The sequence below is a fragment of the Heptranchias perlo genome, chromosome 14 (assembly GCF_035084215.1).
Source record: "Heptranchias perlo isolate sHepPer1 chromosome 14, sHepPer1.hap1, whole genome shotgun sequence".
Classification (NCBI taxonomy): Eukaryota; Metazoa; Chordata; class Chondrichthyes; order Hexanchiformes; family Hexanchidae; genus Heptranchias; species Heptranchias perlo.
Window position 1 is genome coordinate 73,839,326 of NC_090338.1, and position 8,297 is coordinate 73,847,622.

The following is an 8,297-nucleotide window of genomic DNA, read 5'->3' on the forward strand; positions in this document are numbered from 1 at the left end:
TCTATCAGGTTACTTAAACATAATTTACCTTTAACAAATCCATGCTGGCTTTCCCTAATCAATCCACAATTGTCCAAGTGACTGTTAATTCTGTCCTGGATTATCGTCTCTAAAAGTTTCCCCACCAACTGACTGGCCTGTAGCTGCTGGGTTTATCCTTACACTCGTTTTTGAACAAGGGTGCAACATTTGCAATTCTCCAGTCCTCTGGCACCACCCCTGTATCTACGGATGTTTGGAAGATTATGGCCAGCACCTCTCCAATTTCCATTATGGAGGTGCCTTCCCTCAGATGATGCTTTAAACTGCGGCCCTGCCGGCCTGTTCAGGTGGATGGTAAAGATCCCAGAGCATTATTTGAAGAGCAGGAACGTTTTGTGTCCCTAATAACATCCCTCCCTCTCGCAACACCAGGAAATTATTGGTTATTTATCTGAATGCTGGTTATGGGATCTTGCTGTGCACAAGGTGGTGGCTGTTTGTGACAAGTCATTGCTTCCACAGTAATTGATTGTAGGTGAAGCACTTTGAGACACACAGACAGGCACCGTATCGATGCAAGTCTTGCTGTGAATTTGCAGCGTTTCTGTGTGTTTGAGGTTTCTCCAGTTGTTGCCAGTTGTGGACACGGCTTTTCTCGGATTAGATTTTGAAATGCCGGTGTTTTGTATTTAAAGGCCGAGGAGGTGAGTCCGCCCTGAGTTTCTCTGCCCTGAGAATGGAGAAGAGCCGTGACTGTGTGCGGGAGGTGCGGACAGGCTGTGCGGATCTCCATCAGCAGCGACAAGGTGAAGGGGGCGACTCCCATCTTGTCTGATGGGCTCATTTCCCCCCCGAGCTCAGCCAGTCCCACATGTTGGAGCCGGGAAGCTGAAGCCCAATCGCTCACCGGCACTGAGTGAAAACGGCAACACCTGGAACTGGCGGCAGACCTGCCGGGCCCGGGATCGTCTCTAAACCCCGCCGTTCCCACACGGACTGTCCGGGCCGGGCCCGGGATCGTCTCTAAACCCCGCCGTTCCCACACGGACTGTCCGGGCCGGGCCCGGGATCGTCTCTAAACCCCGCCGTTCCCACACGGACTGTCCGGGCCGGGCCCGGGATCGTCTCTAAACCCCGCCGTTCCCACACGGACTGTCCGGGCCGGGCCCGCCCGCCATTTCCTCCTCTCGAGGGCGACAGTTGCTCTTTGAATCTCGGGAACCGCCTCTCTGACTGACGCGCATGCGCGGGGCTCCCCCCGGCCGGCCGCGCCTGCGCACCGCGCTGCCCTTCAGTGAGCGCGGCCTCGGGTTGTGTTTTTATTGAAAGCCCCGAGCCCCGCAGCGCTGAAGATCATTGATCCCCAACCATGGAGAGAGAGTGTGTAGGGGGAGGGAATGGAGAGAGAGAGAGTGTAGGGGGAGGGAATGGAGAGAGAGAGAGAGTGTAGGGGGAGGGAATGGAGAGAGAGAGAGTGTAGGGGGAGGGAATGGAGAGAGAGAGAGAGTAGGGGGAGGGAATGGAGAGAGAGAGAGAGAGAGTGTAGGGGGAGGGAATGGAGAGAGAGAGAGAGAGAGAGTGTAGGGGGAGGGAATGGAGAGAGAGAGAGTGTAGGGGGAGGGAATGGAGAGAGAGAGTGTAGGGAGAGGGAATGGAGAGAGAGAGTGTAGGGGGAGGGAATGGAGAGAGAGAGAGTGTAGGGGGAGGGAATGGAGAGAGAGAGTGTAGGGAGAGAATGGAGAGAGAGAGAGAGTGTAGGGGGAGGGAATGGAGAGAGAGAGTGTAGGGGGAGGGAATGGAGAGAGAGAGTGTAGGGGGAGGGAATGGAGAGAGAGAGTGTAGGGGGAGAGAATGGAGAGAGAGAGAGTGTAGGGGGAGGGAATGGAGAGAGAGAGTGTAGGGGGAGGGAATGGAGAGAGAGAGAGTGTAGGGGGAGAGAATGGAGAGAGAGAGTGTAGGGGGAGAGAATGGAGAGAGAGAGAGTGTAGGGGGAGGGAGGGGAGAGAGAGAGAGTGTAGGGGGAGGGAATGGAGAGAGAGAGTGTAGGGGGAGGGAATGGAGAGAGAGAGTGTAGGGGGAGGGAATGGAGAGAGAGAGTGTAGGGGGAGAGAATGGAGAGAGAGAGAGTGTAGGGGGAGGGAATGGAGAGAGAGAGAGTGTAGGGGGAGGGAATGGAGAGAGAGAGTGTAGGGGGAGGGAATGGAGAGAGAGAGTGTAGGGGGAGGGAATGGAGCGAGAGAGAGTGTAGGGGGAGGGAATGGAGAGAGAGAGTGTAGGGGGAGGGAATGGAGAGAGCGAGAGTGTAGGGGGAGGGAATGGAGAGAGAGAGAGAGTGTAGGGGGAGGGAATGGGGAGAGAGAGAGTGTCGGGGGAGGGAATGGAGAGAGAGCAGGGGGAGGGAATGGAGAGAGAGCAGGGGGAGGGAATGGAGAGAGAGCAGGGGGAGGGAATGGAGAGAGAGCAGGGGGAGGGAATGGAGAGAGAGAGTGTGTAGGGGAGGGAATGGAGAGTGTAGGGGGAGGGAATGGAGAGAGAGAGTGTAGGGGGAGGGAATGGAGAGAGAGAGAGTGTAGGGGGAGGGAATGGAGAGAGCGAGAGTGTAGGGGGAGGGAATGGAGAGAGAGAGAGTGTGTAGGGGGAGGGAATGGAGAGAGAGAGAGTGTCGGGGGAGGGAATGGAGAGAGAGCAGGGGGAGGGAATGGAGAGAGAGCAGGGGGAGGGAATGGAGAGAGAGCAGGGGGAGGGAATGGAGAGAGAGAGTGTGTAGGGGAGGGAATGGAGAGTGTAGGGGGAGGGAATGGAGAGAGAGAGTGTAGGGGGAGGGAATGGAGAGAGAGAGTGTGTAGGGGGAGGGAACGGAGGGAGAGAGAGAGTGTAGGGGGAGGGAATGGAGAGAGAGAGAGAGTGTAGGGGGAGGGAATGGAGAGAGAGAGAGAGTGTGCAGGGGGAGGGAACGGAGAGAGAGTGTGCAGGGGGAGGGAACGGAGAGAGAGAGTGCAGGGGGAGGGAACGGAGAGAGAGTGCAGGGGGAGGGAACAGAGGGAGAGAGATTGTGCAGGGGGAGGGAACGGAGAGAGAGAGTGCAGGGGGAGGGAACGGAGAGAGAGAGTGCAGGGGGAGGGAACGGTGAGAGTGAGTAGGGGGAGGGAACGGAGAGAGTGAGAGAGAGTGTAGGGGCAGGGAACGGAGAGAGAGCAGGGGCAGGGTCCGGAGAGAGAGCAGGGGCAGGGTCCGGAGAGAGAGCAGGGGCAGGGAACGGAGAGAGAGCAGGGGCAGGGTCCGGAGAGAGAGCAGGGGCAGGGAACGGAGAGAGAGCAGGGGCAGGGAACGGAGAGAGAGCAGGGGCAGGGAACGGAGAGAGAGCAGGGGCAGGGAACGGAGAGAGAGCAGGGGCAGGGAACGGAGAGAGAGCAGGGGCAGGGAACGGAGAGAGAGCAGGGGCAGGGAACGGAGAGAGAGCAGGGGCAGGGAACGGAGAGAGTGTAGGGGGAGGGAATGGAGAGAGAGAGAGTGTAGGGGGAGGGAATGGAGAGAGAGAGAGTGTAGGGGGAGGGAATGGAGAGAGAGAGTGTAGGGGGAGGGAATGGAGAGAGAGAGTGTGTAGGGGGAGGGAACGGAGGGAGAGAGAGAGTGTAGGGGGAGGGAATGGAGAGAGAGAGAGAGTGTAGGGGGAGGGAATGGAGAGAGAGAGAGAGTGTGCAGGGGGAGGGAACGGAGAGAGAGTGTGCAGGGGGAGGGAACGGAGAGAGAGAGTGCAGGGGGAGGGAACGGAGAGAGAGTGCAGGGGGAGGGAACAGAGGGAGAGAGATTGTGCAGGGGGAGGGAACGGAGAGAGAGAGTGCAGGGGGAGGGAACGGAGAGAGAGAGTGCAGGGGGAGGGAACGGTGAGAGTGAGTAGGGGGAGGGAACGGAGAGAGTGAGAGAGAGTGTAGGGGCAGGGAACGGAGAGAGAGCAGGGGCAGGGTCCGGAGAGAGAGCAGGGGCAGGGTCCGGAGAGAGAGCAGGGGCAGGGAACGGAGAGAGAGCAGGGGCAGGGTCCGGAGAGAGAGCAGGGGCAGGGAACGGAGAGAGAGCAGGGGCAGGGAACGGAGAGAGAGCAGGGGCAGGGAACGGAGAGAGAGCAGGGGCAGGGTCCGGAGAGAGAGCAGGGGCAGGGAACGGAGAGAGAGCAGGGGCAGGGAACGGAGAGAGTGCGAGTGTAGGGGGAGGGAACGGTGAGAGTGAGAGTGAGTGTAGGGGGAGGGAACGGAGAGAGTGAGAGAGAGTGTAGGGGCAGGGAACGGTGAGAGAGTGAGAGAGAGTGTAGGGGCAGGGAACGGTGAGAGAGAGTGTAGGGGGAGGGAACGGAGAGAGAGTGAGAGAGAGTGTAGGGGGAGGGAACGGAGAGAGAGAGTGCCGGGGGAGGGAACAATTTGCAGGGCTATGGGGAAAAAGCAGGGGAATGGGACTAACTGGATTGCTCAAACAAAGAGCAGGCATAGGCTCGATGGGACGAATGGCCTGTTTCTGTGCTGTAACCATTCTATGATTCTATGAGCTCAAACTCCGAGCCCCAGCAAGTCCCACAACTCTCTCGTCACAGAATGGAACATGGTACCAACTGAGCTCCGCACAGGTCAGTCAGCATCTGAGGATCAATGGTTTGGGTGGGATCCTGAGTCAGTTCTGCTGTGTATTGTCAGCAATTTATTTTATTCAAAGTACAGAGGCTATTTTGTCAACATTTCTGAAATTTAAAACTGAAAAACAGTGTACACACACACATAAGGAATTTAAGGTGAAATATTAGTGAGCATTCCTGACACATTGTGTCAAGGACTATCTGGAAAAAATATACAGCTGGATACCCAGACAAGAATAATCTCCACCGTGTGGAACAAGAGGAGAGGGAGGCATTTCAATGTGTTTACTTGGGCAGGTGAGTATTTGATGCAGTGAAACCAATCACCATGTTTAAGAGTCTCCAAACCAAACTGAGAAATCCATAAGAGATAGGAGCAGGAGTAGGCCATTCGACCCCTCGAGCTTGCTCCGCCATTTAATGAGATCAAGGCTGATCTGATTTTTACCTCAACTCCACTTTCCCACCCTTTCCCCATATCCTTTGACTCCCTTGCTAATCAAAAGTTTGTCAAACTCAGCTTTGAATGTATTCAATGACTCAGCCTCCACAGCTTTTTGGGGTAAAGAATTTCAAAGATTCACGACCCTCTGAGAGAAGAAATTCCTCTTAATTTCCATCTTAAACAGGCAACCCCTTATTCTAAGATTATGCCCCCTCGTTTTAGATTCCCCCATGAGGGGTAACATCCTCTCAGCATCTACCCTATCAAGTCCCCTCAGAATCTTGTATGTTTCAATAAGATCTCCTCTCATTCTTCTAAACTCCAATGAGTATAGACCCAACTTGTTCAATCTTTCCTCAAAAGACAACCCTTCCATACCCGCAATCAACCGAGTGAACCTTCTCTGAACTGCCTCCAATACAAGTACGTCCTTCCTTAAATAAGGGCACCAGAACTGTACGCAGTACTCTAAATGTGGTCTCACCAGCACTCTGTCCTGTTGTAGCATGACTTCCCTGCTTTTATACTCCATCACCGTAGAAATAAAGGCCAATATTCCGTTTGCCTTCCGGATTACCTCTGCACCTCTATGTTGACTTTTAGTGTTTCATGTATGAGGACACCCAGATCCCTCTGTACTGCAGCATTTTGTGGTATTTCTCTATTCAAATAATATTTTGCTTTTTTATTTTTCCTCCCAAAGTGGATGACTTCACATTTTCCCACATTATATTCCATCTGCCAATTTTTTGCCCATTCACTTAACCTCAATATCCCTTTGCAGACACTTTGTGTCCTCATCACAACTTGCTTTTCTATTCAAGTGGGCTTTTTGAAGAGACAGTAATATTCACACGGGCTTTTTGAAGAGACAGTAATATTCACACAGGCTTTTTAAAGAGACAAATGTAAGGAATCTTACAACACCAGGTTGTAGTCCAACAGTTTTATTTGAAAATCACAAGCTTTCGGAGGCTTTCTCCTTCACTCACCTGACGAAGGAGAAAGCCTCCGAAAGCTTGTGATTTTCAAATAAAACTGTTGGACCATAACCTGGTGTTGTAAGATTCCTTACATTTGTCCACCCCAGTCCATCACCGGCATCTCCACATCATTTTTAAAGAGACAGTAATATTCACATAGGCTTTTTAAAAAGACACTAATATTCACACAGGCTTTTTAAAGAGACAGTAATATTCACACAGGCTTTTTAAAGAGACAGTAATATTCACATAGGCTTTTTAAAAAGACAGTAATATTCACACGGGCTTTTTAAAGAGACAGTAATATTCACACGGGCTTTTTAAAGAGACAGTAATATTCACAGGGGCTTTTGAAAGAGACAGTAATATTCACACAGGCTTTTTAAAGAGACAGTAATATTCACACAGACACTGTGCTCATTTTTTTTTATTCGTTCACGGGATGTGGGCGTCGCTGGCAAGGCCGGCATTTATTGCCCATCCCTAATTGCCGTCGAGAAGGTGGTGGTGAGCCGCCTTCTTGAACCGCTGCAGTCCGTGTGGTGACGGTTCTCCCACTGTGCTGTTAGGAAGGGAGTTCCAGGATTTTGACCCAGCGACAATGAAGGAACGGCGATATATTTCCAAGTCGGGATGGTGTGTGATTTGGAGGGGAACATGCAGGTGGTGTTGTTCCCATGCGCCTGCTGCCCTTGTCCTTCTAGGTGGTAGAGGTCGCGGGTTTGGGAGGTGCTGTTGAAGAAGCCTTGGCGAGTTGCTGCAGTGCATCCTGTGGATGGTGCACACTGCAGCCACAGTGCGCCGGTGGTGAAGGGAGTGAATGTTTAGGGTGGTGGATGGGGTGCCAATCAAGCGGGCTGCTTTGTCCTGGATGGTGTCGAGCTTCTTGAGTGTTGTTGGAGCTGCACTCATCCAGGCAAGTGGAGAGTATTCCATCACACTCCTGACTTGTGCCTTGTAGATGGTGGAAAGGCTTTGGGGAGTCAGGAGGTGAGTCACTCGCCGCAGAATACCCAGCCTCTGACCTGCTCTCGTAGCCACAGTATTTATATGGCTGGTCCAGTTAAGTTTCTGGTCAATGGTGACCCCCAGGATGTTGATGGTGGGGGATTCGGCGATGGTAATGCCGTTGAATGTCAAGGGGAGGTGGTTAGACTCTCTCGTGTTGGAGATGGTCATTGCCTGGCACTTATCTGGCGCGAATGTTACTTGCCACTTATGACCCCAAGCCTGGATGTTGTCCAGGTCTTGCTGCATGCAGGCTCGGACTGCTTCATTATCTGAGGGGTTGCGAATGGAACTGAACACTGTGCAGTCATCAGCGAACATCCCCATTTCTGACCTTATGATGGAGGGAAGGTCATTGATGAAGCAGCTGAAGATGGTTGGGCCTAGGACACTGCCCTGAGGAACTCCTGCAGCAATGTCCTGGGGCTGAGATGATTGGCCTCCAACAACCACGACCATCTTCCTTTGTGCTCAGTATGACTCCAGCCACTGGAGAGCTTTCCCCCTGATTCCCATTGACTTCAATTTTACTAGGGCTCCTTGGTGCCACACTCGGTCAAATGCTGCCTTGATGTCAAGGGCAGTCACTCTCACCTCACCTCTGGAATTCAGCTCTTTTGTCCATGTTTGGACCAAGGCTGTAATGAGGTCTGGAGCCGAGTGGTCCTGGCGGAACCCAAACTGAGCATCGGTGAGCAGGTTATTGGTGAGTAAGTGCCGCTTGATAGAACTGTCGACGACACCTTCCATCACTTTGCTGATGATTGAGAGTAGACTGATGGGGCGGTAATTGGCCGGATTGGATTTGTCCTGCTTTTTGTGGACAGGAAATACCTGGGCAATTTTCCACATTGTCGGGTGGATGCCAGTGTTGTAGCTGTACTGGAACAGCTTGGCTAGAGGCGCAGCTAGTTCTGGAGCACAAGTCTTCAGCACTACAGCTGGGATGTTGTCGGGGCCCATAGCCTTTGCTGTATCCAGTCCACTCAGCCGTTTCTTGATATCACGTGGAGTGAATCGAATTGGCCGAAGACTGGCTTCCGTGATGGTGGGGATATCGGGAGGAGGCTGAGATGGATGATCCACTCGGCACTTCTGGCTGAAGATGGTTGCAAACGCTTCAGCCTTGTCTTTTGCACTCACGTGCTGGACTCCGCCATCATTGAGAATGGGGATGTTTGCAGAGCCTCCTCCTCCCGTTAGTTGTTTAATCGTCCACCACCATTCACGACTGGATGTGGCAGGACTGCAGAGCTTT